Here is a 21333-nt window from a genome sequence, read left to right on the forward strand (position 1 = left end):
TCTCATTTTCAATTTTGATTTTCTGAGTAATAAACCTTGTGGAATACATCAACAGAGATGTATTCGATAAGTATTAAATTGAAGAATGCAGCTGGAAATCTGATTAATTCAGAAAATTTATTAACGCAGAATTGCAAATGAGAAACATGTAATAATGACCTCGGCAGTTTGGTTATGAGGGTGACAAAATGTATGATTTTATAGGTGTTGGTTGTAACAAGAAAAATTATTGTTTGCCTTGTGATCAAAAATTCAACCTTGGTATTTTAGACTTCAGATTAATTTTTTGATTCATTCAAGATCATAATTTCTCATGCAGTATGACTGCGTATGCTTAATGCTATGCAGTGGGAACACTGCTTTTCAGAGCAAAAAGGTACCTATCATGCTAATGCAATCATTATGCCAAGAAAAACAAAACAAAAACTTGTTACCTTATATCAGAGTGACGTGGAAAAAAACGTCGATTCTCTTCATGCGGGTCTAAATCAAGTTTGTCCTTAACAAACATTTTGATTATAAGTTCCATTTCAGGAACTGTGCGAACTTCAAAGCTGCCCACCACTTCATGAATTTTAGCAATCACCCTTTTGTCCAAACGTTGACAATCTCCATTGTCCTGTAGAATGAAAAGTGTGAGTATTAGGCCTACATGAAGATACATACATGTATCAAGGTTTGACAGCCAGAAAGCTTTACTTCACAATTATTGAGTCACAAAAGATTCCTTTGTGAGTAAGTCCGTACGCAGCATTTTTTTTGGGGGGGTGCTGATTTTGAAAAAGCGGGTGGACAATTTGTAGAAAAGAGGACTTTCTTCCCAAAATTTGGACCTTTTAAAAAATGTGATTGTTTTGCTCGCTACGCTTGCAAATTATGATATTTTGGGCCTTTTTAAATACTTTTGCATTTTTTGGGGGTGCCACCCTCCCTGCATACGGGTCTGTTTGTGAGTTAAGGTTTTCTGGTTCTCAACCCTTAATATTCTGCTGGTAGTACTGGGTAAACATTTAAAGATGATAGTTTTCTTCTGATTTGATTGCAATCACATAAACACATGGCACACCTACAGGCATATTCTATGAAATTTGATTTCTTTGAAACTGATATCAAATGCTGTTTCAAGTCTATCAAAGCTAATAGGTGTTTTTGCCCTAAACCTATTTTCTGTATGCATGGTAGTGTCCTATACTTGCATGATGTGCATGCTTTCCTATACAATTACATGGCTATTATTTGCAGGATTCCAATAAAAAAATACAAAATTGTAATTTTCCAACAAACTAGATAACTTGGAACCAAATAATTTAGAGGGTCTAAACTATGCAAACCAAACCCAATAAGTCAAAAAAGTGTGAATTTTTGGTCGTAGAGTGCTTCAGTTTTGAAATCTTAAAATATACCTTTAATCTCTATGCTGAGAAAAAAGTACCACAACAGTACCATATGCTGCAATATGCAAAGAATAAACCATACACAACTAGTTTTCAAGAATCTTTAATTCCCTTCATGAAAACTTTGTAACAAATTTGCAGGTGATGTTGAGAAATATGCTGTCAAAACTGCAGAAGTGTCCAATCTGGGGATTGGGAATAACACAAATCTAAAATGTACAATGTGGAAAGCACTAAATCAAACAGTACCTCTCCGGTATCGTGGGTTTCTCCATGGTCTTCACTTGTTGGCAGGTAAATGTAAAACCGGCGCTCGCCCTTGGGAGGATTTGGCTCACTTAAAGACTCCCGAAGCTTTCTGGATGCTGTTTTCTTCTTCCATTCGGTATTATCAGTTATCTATATTATTGAAATATAATTCAAAAATTTATGCAAAGTAGTTAATAACTCTGTATATGGTAGATATTTAAAAATTACAATTAAAGGTTGATCAATAAAATTCTGGTCTTCATTGATTCAGTCATAGTTGGGCTAGAAATGAACTCATAATAATGTGCTTCAGGATAAATGGATGAAATTGAAATAAGGGTATTTTTGGTTGTGAAAAATACAGACTCCTTTTTTAATTGATTTTAATTTTATAAACTCTTCTTTCCTTTGAAAAATGCTGACCCTCCCCCACACACACACCCCCACCCCAGCATGAATGAGAACAGTCAATCAATTGGCTTTGTATTAAGTCTGCAATTAAAAGAGGATTTCGTGATCCTAGCATCCTCTTTTTATGACATTTTTCAGTACATATCCACGAAAAAAGCCTATTCCCAAAATTCCAGTTGATTCCGATTTTGCGTAACTTGCGAGTTATGCATGATTATGTGCATTACACTGCTCCATAGACAATGCGTTGTAATTTCGTTCTGGTGCACCAGAACGAAATTCAAATTTCACGATATCTTTGCAAAACGAATTAATCTGCAAGAAATATTTTATACATAAACATTATGTAGCCAGAGGTTTCCAGTGATATAAAAATCTCAACTTTTTTTTTGAGAAAAGTGGGGGATGAGGCTGTGGATCACGAAATGCCCCTTTAAGAAAATGTTACTCATTTTCTCTAACACATTGACAGACCTGTGTAATAGAGAATTCTGGAGAGAAAAATATCCACATCCCGGATCCACATACCTTGAATTCAGGGAACTTTATAACCTCTCTCACTACCAGACGTGCTGGGCAGTCCAATTTTTTAGTACATTGGATGAGCCTCCGTGATTTCTTCTGAACATATCCGTGGGCATCAGCTGGCAGCTATTAGTAATCATGATAATAGAAAATACATCAGGATGTGCATGTCTCACATTTATGAACTTTGTTTCTCAAATTGTGTAATTAATCAAAATCAAGATAAATTATTAATCACATCTACTCTTGACTCTATTAAAACACATACATATAGTAAAAGAGTGAACTTCCCCCGTTGAGCGGGAACAGCACCCTCAATCAGTGTGCAACAAAGGGGAAATCTGTTGTCCAGTAGATTGTCCTTTTGCCTGTGTCATAGGAAATTTCGTTTGATTTTATACTGAATCAGGGCCATAGCCAGGATTTTTTGTGGGGGTGCTGATTTGAAAAAGTGGAAGTTTCCAGGGAGGGGGCAATTTTGTGAAAAGTGGATTTTCTTCCCCAAATTTTGACCTCTTATTGGCCAAAAAAAAGCTTTAAATTTTTTTTGGCTAGCTACGCTCGCAAATTCTTGGGACTTTTTGTATACTTTGGCAAATTTTTTTTGGGGGGGTGCGTCGTACACCTGCACCCCCTGGCTACGGGCCTGTATTGTTCTATGGACCAATGAATCAATTTAGCAAATTAAAACAATATTAATCATTAGATATTTTGTTGATATCTACTATATATCATGAAAAAATAGTTAATATGATCTTGGCCCTGAATCTTGGCTTGGAGCCATCATTTTCTTTGGAAGGGGGCAAATATACTGGGGGTCATAAATTTTGGAAAGAAAAATAGGGGGGTCATAAAATTGTTCATGATCAAAATGTAGGGAGTCACATGATGACCATAGTGTGTTTAGTTGAATTCAAAAAGACTGATTTTAGCCTGTTTGGGGGTAAGGTGGGGGGATCATAACATTTTTGTTGCCGAAATAGGGGGGTTGCAATTTTATTAATGTTGACTGTTTGTAAATTTGGGACCCCCACTAAAGAAAATGTGATAGCCCCTTAAGTGATTATACAACTTCGGTGTTTGAACTAAAAGGAAAAAACAAACCTGTTTTTTCTGCTCTGCTCTTCTCCTCTTTAATTTCTCATCCTGGTCCTTCCCATGATGACAATCCAATGTCTTTGTACCAACTAAAAGATAGGGTTCCCCATCATATTTTAGGTTTGCACCTTGCACTCCAGCTTTTGTCTTCCAGCATACATTTCTACCTACACCTGTTGTGAATGCATAAATTAAGAAGTTTTAATTTTAGTTATGAATTCAAACTGCCACACATCATGAGCATTTAATAACATAACATATCTTAAATCAAATTTCAACAGGTTACAATTAGGCCTACTACAATTATGTTTTGTAGGCCACTACCAATTAAAACACAGGCTATATTAGGGGTGGTGAAATAATGATGTGTACCCAGGGATGGTGAATTATAGGGGGGGGGGGCAAAGAATTTTGGCAGGTCAAAGGGGGGGAGGCAAGCGATTTTGGCAGACCATTTTGAGAAGGGTTCTCTAGTCTTAGGCCTACTACATAAAGACAAATGATGACATAGCCCAAGTTGTAGATTAATGTAGGAGCCTACAGTTTAATAGGCCTATAACATGTTTCTCTTCTGAGTGTGAGAGCTAGGCATATATAGGCCTAATAGTAGGCCTGTTGAAGAGTTAATTTCTTCAAAGGGTTCTCTTGGGCCTACATAAAGACAAATAATGATGATAGTCCAAGTTGTAGGTTAATGTAGGAGCCTATAGGTTTATCCTATAAACACATTTCTCTTCTGAGTGTGAGAGGTAGAGTCAGTGGCGTAGCGTCATAGCCTGATGACCCACGCTACGCCACTGGGTAGATTGGGGTTTGGCATGTGAGGAGAGAAAACAATACGCTATAGAGATTAGTCAAAATAGGGCCTACCAGGGGGCAGGGGCTTTGCTAGACCAATATGATTTGGGGGGTGTACAGCATGTACTTTGACTACCGGTACCCGTACATTTGCCGACAATCACATGGTTTTGACGACAACAGTTAATTTTTGCCGACAAAATTGTGTAATGGGGGTGTCACACCCCCATACCCCCACTCTAGAGGAAGGCCCTGGGGGCACTCCCACTTCCCCTTTTTCAGCACCACTGTCCGCTGTCACCCAAATAAGACCCCATATTTTTATGAGTAGGCCTACATGCTCTGTCACCCGAAGACCCATAGGCCTATTTTTCCTTTTCGATCTGTCACCCAAAGACCACAGTCCCTTATTATATTTCCATTTGAACACCAACATGTTATCTATCACTGCTTTTGTGACTTCTATGGAAATAACAAAGCTATTTGAAGCCTTTTAGAACTAGAAATTCAATTTTCGAGGCTCAGTTTTTTGGTTCTCACTCAAAGACCCCATTTAAAAAAGGTCATATTCTCACCCAATGCCCCCCTAATTTAAAATGGTCTGTCTCTCACCCAATGACCCCATATTTTGTATATTTTGCTCTCACCGAATGCCAAAAAACATGCTCTCACCGAAAGACCTCATATTTTTTTTATTTTGCTCTCACTGAATTCTGAATGCAAAAGTGCCAGCCCTACATCTATACCCATATCATATTGAAGGCCTACAATAGATGGGTGGGGCCTAGTTAGTGTTAATAAGAATAAAAGAGAGAGAGAGAGAGAGATAAAGAGAGAACTATGTTTTAGGTAATATTATTCTCTACTGAAGGCATTGGTGCAGATCCCGGGGGATGGGGGGATAAATCCCACAAAATATTTGCCAGGGAGGATGGTCCATACAATCATCCCCCCACAAGGTTGACATCTGTGTGTGGGTTTTGTACCAAATTAATCTCATATTTGGCAATTTTAGCCAAATTTTTGTGCACTTCGTGCGAAATAGGCCTATTGCACTTTAAATTTCACACCATTAGGCCTATTTGACCAGTTTTAGCTTCATAATGGCAAAATTTGCACGCATGTGCTGAATTCACTAGAGACTGTTCACAAACACTTGTTAGGGGGGACCTGATGCAAAAAGGGGGCCCTGAAATTTTTTGACCCTCCTAAGGGGGGTGGGGCCTGAAAAAAATGACCACAAATTGTCCTGGAAAAATTGAGTTTATATAGGCCTACTTTTCTATGTGATTGACCCATTATTTTCATGTCAAAAAAAAGGAGGGGGGCTGAAATTTTTGAGGTCTGTAAGGGGGGCTAAAATGTTTTGCGATGAATTGTTTTTTGCATCAGGCCCCCCTAACAAGTGTTTGTGAACGGTCAAACTCATCCCCCCATCAGTGGCTCCAGAACCAGGGGGTGGTCCCCCAATAATTTGGATGCCTATGGAAAATTAACATTGGGACCCCCAATAATTTTGGCCAGGCACCCCCCCCCAATATTTGACATCTTCCGGAGCCTGTGCCAATGTCAAAAAGAAATCTACGCCACTGACTGAAGGACATTAGTAAATAGGCAGGGAGGAGGTACCAGTTGGCCTATATAAGCCTACCTGTTCTTACAAATAGTAATCAACTTACTTGTAACATTTGCATCCTTTCCGAATGAACCATCTGTATGAAATTTCACAAATGCTGAGACTGTAGCCGTTTCGTATTGCTCAATAATTCTTTTCGCATCATCATGTGTATAAACATAACCAAAATTCGGCGAAATCTGAACATCAAAATGAGGGATAAAATTCGCCATCTCGCTGTACTGTACTACAGTCGAGGTCTGGCCATACGAAGCCACAGGTCAAGGCGATAAAGAGCAATAAAGGTAGGCCGGGGACTAGGCCCTACCCTAAAGTAATCTGATCTACCAAAATATGACTTGACTTGAGTTATTTCATAATAAAAAAGCTATAAAACAAAACCACACACTGAATACACATCGCTATGCATTTTTTCGCATATTTTGAAGTTGTTAAATTGAATCGGTATTAATATCTTATGTAGGCATAGGCCTATTCATTTATTTATTTATTTATTTATTTGGATTTGCATTTGGATTATTTTTTTTTTTTTGGAATTGGTTATATGTACATGTATGTATATTATATTTTCTCGTACCTTTTGAAGGTAGTATAGAGTTTAACTCTATTCTAAGAGTTTTAATAAACTTGTAAAACTAGCTTTAAAACTCATCGGAAAATGAGCGCCACAAACCAAATTTGCCGCGAAGAAGCAGCACAAACTTTAAATACAATTACTGAAGCTCTCACTGACGTCATACTTATTAATATTCATGACTCCTTCTAAGCACCCCGATCCAACGCTTACCATGTTCGATCCAACGCTTACCATGTTTTTCACCACACGGCGTCGTCGATGCCCGGTGTCGTGTGCCAGACCCCTCTCATGATGAAATCGTAGTAGTATATATGAATATTAATGAACTCTACGTCATCCGCGTCATACTTTTTTAATAATCGACTCGTACAGATCGTGAATGATGTTATTAATAGATCTAGCTCGTCACCACAGTGAAATTAATTAACACACACACGGCGGTTGAATTTTAAACCACAGTATTATAGAAAAGTGTACTTTTGTTCCAGTTTCTAACCAGTAATTTCGGAATTCAAGCATTTTAAACAACAGTAAGTGTACATTTCGTCCAGTTTCTTACCAGTTGCAATGAATTATGGTAGTGTAAGCTTACCAATATTAATACCAAAAGCTGTGATAGTTTCTGCACTGTACATACTGACTGTACAACTCTGTACAGTGTGAGTATGTACGCGAGTATAACAACTTGAGCAAGTCACAATATTTTCTCAAGTTGATTTATCCTTTCTATAAATAGCGACGTATACAGAAAAAATATACACAACCACGTTCTCCGAGTACTGTACATACTACATAGTATAATTTAAAACTCTAGTCCGGGACTCTAGCGGGGTACACCCATCGTATGTGTACATGGACCTAATCCATGGGTTCCTACAAGGCCGATGGAATGGACCGATGACACACATTCGATAGGTGTATCGTATAATATGTGTGAGTTACGGCTTTTGACAATTGGCTCCCTAGTCCTAGCCCGAGGTACTCACACGTCCGTCACTACGATTTCCACTAGGGGTAGCGGGGTGAATAACCCCTAAATTTAAAAATATTAATTTTTCACCCTCTATTGGGAATATGTACAAGCTCGGGGGTGAAAACTGACCCTCTAGCTACTTTTGGACCGTACTCCTACCCCTGACTACACTGCAAAATATTTTTCACCCCCAAGATTTAATTTTCACCCCATGTATTTGGATTTTCTGCAAGCTCTGGAGTGAAAAACACAGGAAAACAACCCCGACTTTTGGGCCTTAATGCTGTAGGCCTACCCCTGATTTCCACTGTCCTTCTCCGTTTAAAGGTCTGAGACTCCTGAGCATATCGGGCCGGGTACACATAAAATACCACGCGTTTTCTCATAAATACCACTTCCTACCATTCCTCACGTGAAGATGAGACTTAAACAAAACATATTTGGTGCATGTTCAGTAAATTTTGAGCACATTTGAGGATGGAAAATGTTTTGAATTCTTTCTATAAATAGATGCCGTCAGTGTGGACGTCATCACGCTGACGTGAGTTCACGGTGCCCCGCTTTTACGTACCGTACGTAGGGCATTCATGGCCCTAGTGAGGAAGGAACAGGGCCATGATGTTTCGGGCTACCCTAGTCCATACATTCGACATATAGCGGGACTCTAGTCGCCTCTACAAATATGTCAATGACAGCAAGAACATGATGAAGTCTAACTTGGAATTTGCACATCATCTTGATCTTGATACTGCCCAACAGTCCTAGAGGAGTAAAACGGTTAGGTTGATATGCGCATGCATGCACATTTTAGTCTATAGATTTCTTGTAGATGTTGGGTTATGTTGGTTTTAAATTGTGTGGGATCTATTATGTTTAGGGGTACTACACCCCTAGCCAATTTTTTGCTTATTTTTGTGTCTTTCTCAAAAATCATAGTGCATTGGTGACAAGTAAGATATAGGGCCTAGATATGTATATTATAGAGACAAGGACTATAACTACTGCACTGAAAATTCAGCAACTCAAGGCAAGTAGTTATTGATTTATTGATCAAATATTGGTTTTCCCTAATTTTTGACTGTAACTCCACAACTGCTGTCTGTGCTGAAATAAAATTTCCAGTGTAGCAGTTGTAGTCCTTGCCCCTATAATATACATATCTTACTTGTCACCAATGCTCTATAATTTTTTATAAAAATTTAAAAATAGGCACAAAATTGGGCAGGGGTGTAGTACCCTGTTATCCAAATGATTTGATCGAGTAATTTATCAACTACCATGTATCCACGACAACACAATACTATAGGGACTGTGCAATAATTATGTCTACACCCAGGGTGATGTCTACACCCTGGGCCCTTAATTACTTAGTAACTCGGGGTCTGAAACAGTAACTTGGACCCCGAGATAGTAACTTGACTTTAAGTAACTCGGGCCCCGACTTAGTAACTCTGGGTCTGAGATAGTAACTTGGGGCCTCGACTTAGTAACTCGGGGTCCGAGATAGTAACTCGGGGCCTCGTCTTATTAACTCGGGGTCCAAGATTGTAACTCGGGCCTCGACTTAGTAACTCGGGTCTGAGATAGTAACACGGACCTCGACTTAATAACTCGGGTCTGAGATAGTAACTTGGGGCCTCAACTTAGTAACTTGGTATCTGAAATAGTAACACGGACCCCAAGATAGTAACTCGGGGTCCGAGATATAATCCAGGCCCCGACTTTATAACTCGGGGTCCGGGATAGTAACTCAGGGTCCGAGATAGTAAGTCGGGGCCCGACTTAGTAACTCGAGTCCGAGATAGTAATTCGGGGCCCCGAGATACTACTTTGGGATCCGAGATAGTAGCTCAAGGTCCCGAGATACTAATTCAGGGTCTGATATAGTAACTCGGGCCCCGACTTAATAACACGGGCCCTTAGATAGTAACTCAGGGTTCCGACTTAATATCTTGGGGTCAGAGATATAATAACTCGGGTCCGAGATAGTAACTCGGGCCTCAACTTAGTAACTCGGGGTCTGAGATAGTAACACGGACAACGAGATAGTAACTCGGGTCTGAGTTAGTAACTTGGGGGCCCCAACTTAGTAACTTGGGGCCCCAACTTAGTAACTCGGGTACCGAGATAGTAACTCGGGGCCTCAACTTAGTAACTCGGGGTCTGAGATAGTAACACGGACAACGAGATAGTAACTCGGGTCTGAGTTACTAACTTGGGGGCCCCAACTTAGTAACTTAGGGCCCCAACTTAGTAACTCGGGGTCCGAAATAGTAACTCGGGCCCCGACTTAGTAACTCGGGGTCTGAGATACTAAACCGGGGCCTCGACTTAGTAACTCGGGGTCTGATATAGTAACTCGGGCCTCGACTTATTAACTCGGTCTGAGATAGTAACACGCACCCGAGATTGTAACTCGGGGTCCGAGATAGTAACTCGGGGCCCCGACTTAGTAATTGGGGGTTAGAGATAGTAACTCGGGCCTCAACTTAGTAACTTGGGGTCTGAGATAGTAACACGGACCCCGAGATAGTAACCCGGGGTCCGAGATAGTAACTCGGGCGTCGACTTAGTAACTCGGGTCTGAGATAATAACACGGACCGGAGATTGTAACTTCGGGGTCCAAGATAGTAACTCGGGGCCCGGACTTAGTAACTGGTGGTTAGGGTAGTAACTCGGGCCTCGACTTAGTAACTCGGGGTCCGAGATAGTAACTTGGGGCCTCAACTTAGTAACTTGGTATCTGAGATAGTAACACAGCCCCGAGATAGTAACTCGGGGTCCGAGATAGTAATTCGGGCCCCCGACTTTATAACTCAGGGTCCGGGATAGTACGGTAACTCAGGGTCAGAGATAGTAAGTCGGGGCCCCGACTTAGTAACTCGGAGTCCGAGATAATAACTTGGGACCCCGAGATACTAATTGGGGGTCCGAGATAGTAGCTCAGGGTCCCGAGATACTAATTCAGGGTCTGATATAGTAACTCGGGCCCCAACTTAGTAACACAGGGCCCTTAGATAGTAACTCGGGTTCCGACTTAATAACTTGGGGTCAGAGATATAATAACACGGGTCCGAGATAACTAACTCGGGCCTCAACTTAGTAACTCGGGGTCTGAGATAGTAACACGGACCACGAGATAGTAACTCAGGGTCCGAGTTAGTAACTTGGGGCCCCAACTTAGTAACTCGGGTACCGAGATAGTAACTTGGGGCTTCGACTTAGTAACTCGGGTCTGAGATAGTAACACTGACCCCGAGATAGTAACTCGGGGTCTGAGATAGTAACTCGGGCCCTGACTTATTAACTCGGGGTCCGATATAGTAACTCGGGGCCCCAAGTTACTATCTCGGACTCGAAAGTTACTAAGTCGGGCCCGAATTACTATCTCGGACCCCAGTTCCTATCTTGGGTCTGTGTTACTATCTCAGATACCAAGTTACTAAGTTGAGGCCCCAAGTTACTATCTTGGACCCCGAGGTGCTAAGTCGAGGCCCAGTTACTATCTCTAACCCCAGTTACTACGTCGGGGCCCCGAAGTTACTATCTTGGACCCCAAGTTACAATATCAGGGTCCGTGTTATTATTTCAGACCCGAAGTTACTAAGTCGAGGCCTGAGTTACTATCTCGGACCCTGGTTACTATCTTGGGGTCTGTGTTACTATCTCAGACCCAAGTTACTAAGTTGAGGCCCAGAGTTACTATCTCTAACCCCTAATTAATAAGTCGGGGACACGAGTTACTATCTCAGACCCCGAAGTTACAATCTCTGGGTGCGTGTTACTATCTCAGACCCGAAGTTAATAAGTCGAGGCCCGAAGTTACTATCACGGACCCCGAAGTTACTAAGTCGAGGCCCCGAGTTACTATCTCAGATCCTGAGTTACTAAGTCGGGTCGAGTTACTATCTCAGACCCCAAGTTACTAAGTCGAGGCCCGAATTACTATCTCGGACCCCGAAAGTTACTACCTCGCACCTCGAAGTTACTAAGTCGGGGCCCTGAATTACTATCTCAGACCCGAGTTACTATCTCGGGTCCGTGTTACTGTTTCAGACCCCGAGTTATTAAGTCGAGGCCCAAGTTACTATCTCGGACCCCGAAGTTACTATCTCGGGTCAGTGTTACTATCTCAGACCCCGAAGTTACTAAGTCGAGGCCCCGACTTACTATCTCTATCCCCGAGTTACTATCCCGGACCCTGAGTTATAAAGTCCGGGGCCCGAATTACTATCTCGGAGCCCGAAGTTACTATATAGGGTCCGTGTTACTATCTCGGATACCAAGTTACTAAGTTGAGGCCCCAAGTTACTATCTCGGACCCCGAGTTACTAAGTCAAGGCCCGAATTACTATCTCGGACCCCGAAGTTACTAGGTCGGGGCCCTGAATTACTATCTCAGACCCGAGTTACTATCTCGCGGTCCGTGTTACTGTTTCAGACCCCAAGTTATTAAGTCGAGGCCCCAAGTTACTATCTCTGACCCCGAAGTTAATAAGTCGGGGCCCGAAGTTACTATCTCGGACCCCGAGTTACTAAGTCGAGGCACCGAGTTACTAAGTCGAGGCCCCGAGTTACTGTCTTAGACCCTGAGTTACTAGGTCGAGGCCCCAAGTTACTATCTCGGACCCCGAGTACTATCTTGGACCCAGAGTTACTAAGTCTGAGATACTATCTCGGGCCTATCTTGGACCCAAGATACTAAATCCGGGCCCGAGTTACTAACTCAGATATCGAGTTACTAAGTCGGGGCCCGAGTTACTATCTTGGACCCTGAGTTACTATCTCGGGTCCCGAGTTGAGGCCCCGGGTTACTAAGTCGGGCCCTGAGTTACTATCTCGGGTTACTAAGTCGGGCCCGAGTTACAGTCGGGCCCTGAGTTACTATCTCGGACACACAAGTTTTAAGGTGTATTTTGACGAAAAAGAATTCCCGCTTCATCTCTACATAATCATATGACCTATTTTTTTCGCGATTGCACGAACAAGTATCGTAATTCGTGGCAACACTGATTAATGTATATTTCTATGCTGGGCTTTTTTTCATGAGCCACTCCCGCCTAGGCGGAAGTACCTATACACCCTCACGCAAGTCAATTGAAGCCGTACAATTTATCGCTAATTTACGACCATAAAATTTAGACACTTCTCTTGTCTGTATTAGCATCAACTCTCTCATGTCACGTTTTCATGTCAGAAATTAACATAACTCCCGAAACCGAAAACAGAAATTATCTTCGTTCAACTTTTCAGTAGGCAACAAAAGACTAGAATAAACACTCTAGTGTATGCCACAACTTTATCATGCTCACAAGTGAAACAGGACATTGAAGTTCATGATTCCCATTGTGCTACATGTGTATACCACACTCTCATGTGTACAACAATATTATCACTATAGATGATTTCCATTGTGCTATACAACATTCCCATGTATACTACAACTTTTATCACAGGTGGAACAGAGTACTATAGATGATTTCCATTGTGCAATACAACACCCCCATGTATACTACAACTTTATCACAGGTGGAACAGAGCACTATAGATGATTTCCATTGTGCTATACAACACTCCCATGTATACTACAACTTTGTCACAGGTGGAACGGAGCATTATAGATGATTTCCATTGTGATATACAACACCCCATGTATACTACAACTTTATCACAGGTGGAACTGAACACTATAGATGATTTCCATTGTGTTAGACAACACTCCCATGTATACTACAACTTTATTACAGGTGGAACAGAGTACTATTGATCATTTCCACTGTGCTATACAACATTCCCATGTATACTAGGCTGCAACTTTATCACAGGTGGAACAGAGCACAAAGATGATTTCCATTGAGCTATACAACACTCCCATGTATACTACAACTTTATCATGGGTGGAACAGTGTACTATAGATGATTTCCATTCAGCTATACAACACTCCCATGTATACTACAACTTTATCATGGATGGAACAGAGCACAAAGATGATTTCCATTGAGCTATACAACACTCCCATGTATACTACAACTTTATCATACAACCCTCCCATGTATACTACAACTTTATCATACAACCCTCCCATGTATACTACAACTTTATCATGGGTGGAACAGAGCACAAAGATGATTTCCATTGAGCTATACAACACTCCCATGTATACTACAACTTTATCATGGGTGGAACAGAGTACTGTAGATGATTTCCATTGAGCTATACAACACTCCCATGTATACTACAACTTTATCATGGGTGGAACAGAGTACTGTAGATGATATCTATTGAGCTATACAACACTCCCATGTATACTACAACTTTATCATGGGTGGAACAGAGCACAAAGATGATTTCCATTGAGCTATACAACACTCCCATGTATACTACAACTTTATCATGGATGGAACAGAGTACTGTAGATGATTTCCATTGAGCTATACAACACTCCCATGTATACTACAACTTTATCATGGGTGGAACAGAGCACGAATATGATTTCCATTGAGCTATTCAACACTCCCATGTATACTACAACTTTATCATGGGTGGAACAGAGTACTATAGATGATTTCCATTGAGCTATACAACACTCCCATGTATACTACAACTTTATCATGGGTGGAACAGAGCACAAAGATGATTTCCATTGAGCTATACAACACTCCCATGTATACTACAACTTTATCATGGGTGGAACAGAGTACAAAGATGATTTCCATTGAGCTATACAACACTCCCATGTATACTACAACTTTATCATGGGTGGAACAGAGTACTGTAGATGATTTCCATTGAGCAATACAACACTCCCATGTATACTACAACTTTATCATGGGTGGAACAGAGTACTGTAGATGATTTCCATTGAGCTATACAACACTCCCATGTATACTACAACTTTATCATGGGTGGAACAGAGCACAAATATGATTTCCATTGAGCTATTCAACACTCCCATGTATACTACAACTTTATCATGGGTGGAACAGAGTACTATAGATGATTTCCATTGAGCTATACAACACTCCCATGTATACTACAACTTTATCATGGGTGGAACAGAGCACAAAGATGATTTCCATTGAGCTATACAACACTCCCATGTATACTACAACTTTATCATGGGTGGAACAGAGTACAAAGATGATTTCCATTGAGCTATACAACACTCCCATGTATACTACAACTTTATCATGGGTGGAACAGAGTACTGTAGATGATTTCCATTGAGCTATACAACACTCCCATGTATACTACAACTTTATCATGGGTGGAACAGAGCACAAAGATGATTTCCATTAAGCTATACAACACTCCCATGTATACTACAACTTTATCATGGGTGGAACAGAGCACAAAGATGATTTCCATTGAGCTATTCAACACTCCCATGTATACTACAACTTTATCATGGGTGGAACAGAGTACTATAGATGATTTCCATTGAGCTATACAACACTCCCATGTATACTACAACTTTATCATGGGTGGAACAGAGTACTGTAGATGATTTCCATTGAGCTATACAACACTCCCATGTATACTACAACTTTATCATGGGTGGAACAGAGTACTATAGATGATTTCCATTGAGCTATACAACACTCCCATGTATACTACAACTTTATCATGGGTGGAACAGGACACTATCTATTGTGCTATAATGTAAATTATTTCTAGTGTCCTGTCCCTCCTGTGACAAAGTTGTGGTATACAAGGAATGTTGTATAGCACAATTAAAATTATGATTTAGGTGTCCCTTCCCACCCGTGACAAAGTTGTGGTATACAAGGGAATGTTGTATTGTTTAAATCAAATCATCTTTACTATCCTATCCCACCTGTGACAAAGTTGCGGTGTTCATGGGTATCTTGTAAAGCACAATTTTAATCTTCTATATTTTACCCACATGTAACATTTATGTTTTTTGTGTTTTATATTTTAAAGAATGGTGCAAACTTCATGAAGTAAATGAATATGTGAAGCCATTGGCTGCGAGTTCGGGTGTCAGGGCATCTGATGTTTTGCAATTGATCTTCCTAGAGGTGAGTTAAGGTTTACACTATATGTTTTGGGCAGAATTTTCGGCCGAATGTTAAATAAGTTTAGCTTAGATTTGCAAGTTTCATAAATGAAAATTTGCAATTATTTCTTGATATTTCTTGATTTATTTTTTAATATATCTAAGCAATAGTTTTGCCATTTTAACCCTCCCAAAAAACATCATGCAAATGGGGTGGAAATGACACTACTTATATCAATCATTGGGATTTCCTTAATAAAACCAATACCATTCCTCATGTGTGTCAGCTTTACTTGTCTCAATATTCGAATGCAAATGCTGCTAGTTCATGCTACCATCTAACTCGCCTTATGAAAGACGTACATAGAACATATTGACTATTTTAGGTGGCATTTTGTCTATATGTATTTTCAGATAGCTAACTCAAATACTACACCTTACAGATACAATAGCTAGCTATGTCAAATCCATTATGTTCATTTAACTTAAATCAGCAAAAGAAAAGTGTTTAAATGGGATTTTGTGAATTTGCATAAGTCAAGAAGCTGTTTTGAAAAATCACATCCTGTACGATAATTTTAAAGCAATTCTGTGCACAACACCATAGTTAAGTTTGCCACCTTAAATATCTACCGTATATAATTTTTAAAAATTCTGTGACTTATTTATAATTCTATTACTCTTACGACCCATTATTCAAAATCGCGCACTGTGATTTCTTAAAACACGTCACATGAGAGCCCATTATTCTGCAATAATGGGTCAAGCGTAATAACACTCTCTACGCACAGCATTACGCAGTGCAATATTTCGCGATACACGCTCCACCTTGAAGTAAACAACTGAAAATATTTGTGCCAAAAAATGATATTTTCTCTTTAAATCGCACTATTTTCTGGTAATAGAATAGAAATAAAGGGTGCAGCATTATCCTTTACACGCATAAATAATGTGTCCTTGGCAGTAAAAACGTCTAAATAATGGGTGAGGACACATTATTTGGGTGTAAAGGATAATGCATTACCCTTTATTTCTTAAATAAAAGGAAGGTCTGAAAATGTTGTGTTAATTATTATTAATATTCATGTTATTCTCATTAATAACTTTTCTGCAGGCACTAGCACTGTCTAAGGAGTAAGGATTCCTTCAATAGTTTGCAGATTGAAGCAGCCTTTTAACAGGCAACAACACAAAGAACAAGAGAGTATAGAGAATCAAGAATGCAGCAAATAAGAACTGCCCTGAAGTCTTTGGATGTCATTATTGGAACTTAATAACAATCCATTGCCATAGTCCATTTGGGACAAGATCAAGGCACAAACCACCAGATAGTAGATGCCATGGTCCTTGAAACCAATTGATATTTTATGTAGTTGCTAATTTATAATAGATTACAGGGATACAATGTATATGATATGTGCAGCCACTGTCATCTGTGTATCAAATACAACACAGAGGTTGCATACTGGATTGCAGAGCTGGATTGATGGAATCATCGCCAACTGTTAGCATAGCAGGAGATAAGCTATGTGTATGATAATTTGATGCGCCTAATAGAAAACTCTATCTCCTCATCATTTAGCTTCCAGAGATTTTATGGTCATCCAGTGTTTTATTCAGTGATGCTAGATGAGGCTGTTTTCATGGAGTTTGGATAAGATACATTAAAATATCTGTATAACTGAATGTCATCACCGTAACATATATAGAGAGGTTTCTTGATTGACAAGTGTATAATATTATGGTGAATGACATACATGTAACAGGGCCAATCATGGATCCTTGTGACAGGCTTTGTCGCCTAGATTTTAAAGGGGAGTGGTTACTCACTCTCTAGTATGATGCTAGGCGAGTGGTCAAATCATTCTCTAGCATGATTGCTAGGAGAGCTGTTAACATTGTATTTGAACACAGATATTGGAACATCTGTGATTTGAAGTGATGATTTTTATGTGAGCTGGCTATCTGGTGAATATAACTGGTATTACCATATAGTCACATAACAGTAAAAAAATAATTCTTAAGGTTGGTCTTAACCCTCAGGGAATTATGGGCCTCATAACTGCTAAATTTTTGGTCTTTTAAAATGACAAAGACTTGATGAATTCATATGCGAGGTCAAATTTGGGCAAAAATGCTCAGTTATGGAGAAAATTAAAAAACAATTTTACCCACATTTTCATGGGCATTGTACCAAAAAAATTCTTTACAAAATTAATTTTTAAAAACCTATTTTTTATTCATTTTTTTAAATTTTGACCAACTTTGAGAAATTTTTACCAAAACTGGTTGAAAAATGCTCAATTTTGCCGAAAAAAAAAACATGAAAAAAAAAAACATGAAAAAAAGCCTGATTTTTCGCTCAATTATCTTTTTTTTTTTTTGGGGAAGTTGATCAAAATTTTCAAAAGTAAATGGTCCTAGATATCTATACGCTGGCGAAGTTACGTAATAATCGGATTAACTACCATAGCAATAGGTACAAACAATTTTTGATTATATCGCTGCACTACTACGTTCATGCGGTACCTCTGCATTGAACCATAGATGTCAAAGAAATGCTAATCACTTGCACCTGTAAGATTAGTCTCTTTGAAAAGAGCGGTATTGTATTCAATCTACTATATGATTGACGACAGGTGATGAGTGCAACCTGCTGTAGTGCAGCGCGGTATATTCAAAATTGTTTGCACCTATTGCTATGGTAGTTAATCCGATTAATTACGTAACTCGCCAGCATATATCTAGTTTTTTAAAAATAAAAATTTTTACTGAAGAATGTTTTTGTTGTTGCCAAAAATAATTTGGGTAAAAAAATTGGTTTGAATGTAAAGGTTTCTTGATCAATTTTCATTAACACAGCAATGAAATTCAGACATGGAACTTTCATAACTTTCAGCTAACTCCAATTAGGCTGGAATTAGCAAAGTCAAACACTGAAAGGGATGTAAATTATTATAATTATATTCTCACAGTACAGGGTGTCCCAGAAAACATCTCCAGAAATAGACAATATCATCAAAATATTTTAAAAGCAGTGGGTAGCTCATTGTGCACATTATACACACATTTTATTTTAATTCGGTTGGCTGGATGCAAAGAAATGAGTTATTGATCACACAATGCACACATCAACAACTCATTCCAAGTTTGATTAACATGCACTTTTGTCACACTTGCTCACCCCTTCGTAAAGTTTGTGTATCTCATTCAATTCAGTCCTCTGATCTATTTTATACGATGGTATTATGTTACTCATGCTTGCACTGAAGGTGAAAAGCGTGAGTGAATATAACATTTGATCTGCCTTTACTTTGATACGTAGTGCCTGAATTGTAAGAAACTTAACATGGATTGCAGAAATTGGATAGCTATACAATTAACAGATTTAATTCTTTACATAATATGTTAAACTTTCAAAAACCCAAGAAATACATGATTAAGCTTAGAGCTTCTAATTTTTATACTGTGCTATATTATGTTTAATGTTTTAATTTTTAAGTTAAAACTTTGCATTCATGGCAATATTTGAAGCAACATTTTGTCCAAGAAAACTTTGATTTTTGTAAGCTTTCCAGCTTTAATTCTTTGTGTTGTGCAATATGTTATATTGCAACTTTCCAAAGAACATGTGAGCCAAGAATGACAATGATCAAGTGCTTGTACATCTTTACGTGTAATTTTTGATACCATGCAACATTATGTTCAAATTTTAAAAGATTTACATTTTACATAGCCATTTCTTGGAAAATTCCAAAACATTAATTATTGTGTGAGAAAACTTTTTTTGTCAGCTGGAATTCTTTATACAATAATTCTTTATGCAATAATTATATTAATATTAACGAAAAAATATATTTACAAGTACCATTTTAGATTCAAGCTTTAATATCACATAGTATTTTCACATTTTAACAAAAGTTTATTACATGTTTAGCAAAACACAGATTGTGTAAGAAGAATAAAAGAATTTCACCAAACAAAACACAAAGTCAATTGATAAGCATTAGTGTGCATTGTGTTGAATGATCTTTCTTTCAAACTTAATGAAATGAATTGAGATGTATGTTATGTAATCGCTCATATCTTTGCAATCAGTCAACCGATTCAAGTGTGTAAGATGCAGAATAAGAGGGCTACATGCTGTTTTTTATGTTTTGGATTTGGATGCTTATTTGTCAGCTTATGTCAAAATTCATTCACCTTGTAATCTTTTTCTGGAACACCCTGTATATTAATTTAATTTGCTAGGTAACAGTAAGGAACTTCTCTAAAAGTTTTGCAAATTTCAATCTGCATAATTAATTAGAGCTAATTTTGACTTGTCCAAAAAATTATGCAGATTGAAATTAGCAAAAAGTTAAATGTAATGTGTTTCTAGATAGCCCTTACAGCTACCCACATTGCAACATTATAACATTTCCATTAGAGATAGAATTTAACTTCTTTTCCACAAAATGTTAGTTTTCACTGTCAGATATGTCCTCTTTTAAATTTGGCCTGAGCAAATGATGCAATAAAAAGAAAATCACTGTATAATACCAGCACATAAGCCGCCAATGTGAGCCACTCCTTCAAATGTGACTGGTGTCGGTCCCGCACGCCTTGTATGGAGAGTATTGTGAACATTGTGTGTTAAGTTTTGAAAAACATGAGGTTGTTCTCCTCAGCAAATGTTACAATATGACCTGATTTAAAAAAAAATGTCAAATCAGCAGTTTTTAGGTAACAAAAATCCCTTAAGATGGGTAGGGGTTTCAGATTGCCATCAGCACACCCCTGTTAAAATTTAATTTGAGCCCCCTCCCCCAACATTTTTTGTTTCAAATGAATGAGCATCAAGTCAGAGTGAGAATCTTGGATAAATCTGCCATATATGATTAAAAGTAAGTTTTATTCAAAGTGTCATATTAAGGGACTGTGTATTCTCAGAAATGCATTAATTAAAAGTGCTGTAACTTTAAATTAAACAAAATTTAATGCAAGTATATATTTTTGTCATGCAAAAAGTATTTTTTTAAAGAAACTTCAAAAAAGCACATTGTTTTGCCTTAAATTATTTGGAACACACTGTACCCAAATTTGGATTTCATGTTTTTTTTTTGTAATTAGACACTCCATTCATGGAACGGTTTTTCATGATTTGGATATTAGTCTTATTTTTGAATTTTTGAATTTTCGTCTTATTTGGTCAATAATTCAAAATAAGGCCTAAGCGAGTCTAGGTTACAAAAAACACACAAAATCCAAATTTTGGATTTTTCCTTCCTATAGTGTGTTCCAAACAATTTTAGGCAAAATCATGAGGTTTTTCTTATTTTCTTCAAAATTGTTCTTTTCACCCCAAATTTGTATTTATATTTAGATAATTTCCTTTCCAAAAATGTATACTTTTATCTTGGATTAGTAACTTTTGGGCCATTCCATTTAAAATCCACACCACCCCTGTGGAAGATTTAGCTAAAGTCTTTCAAAGAGGGAGTATGAGTTTTGAATAGAATAAACCATTGGGTAACTTCATTTGAAATACTCACTCCAGCTGTGGAAGATATAGGTAAAGCCATAATACAGAGGGGAGTATGGGTTTCAAAATGATAAACCCTGACCAGTTAGGCAGTTACATTTGAAAAATATACTCCCCTGTGGATTT

The 21333-nt window shown here is 38.5% G+C and overlaps 1 long non-coding RNA gene across 1 annotated transcript; it reads left to right on the forward strand.

Annotated features, from left to right (window-relative positions):
* Positions 1 to 7052: 7052 nt before the first annotated feature.
* Positions 7053 to 17123, forward strand: LOC140140262 (uncharacterized). The gene is made up of 3 exons (XR_011857232.1): positions 7053 to 7218; positions 15608 to 15705; positions 16798 to 17123. It is a non-coding gene; the product is annotated as an uncharacterized lncRNA (long non-coding RNA).
* The last annotated feature ends 4210 nt before the right edge of the window (positions 17124 to 21333 follow it).

Source organism: Amphiura filiformis, chromosome 19, assembly GCF_039555335.1.
Source record: "Amphiura filiformis chromosome 19, Afil_fr2py, whole genome shotgun sequence".
Taxonomy (NCBI): Eukaryota; Metazoa; Echinodermata; class Ophiuroidea; order Amphilepidida; family Amphiuridae; genus Amphiura; species Amphiura filiformis.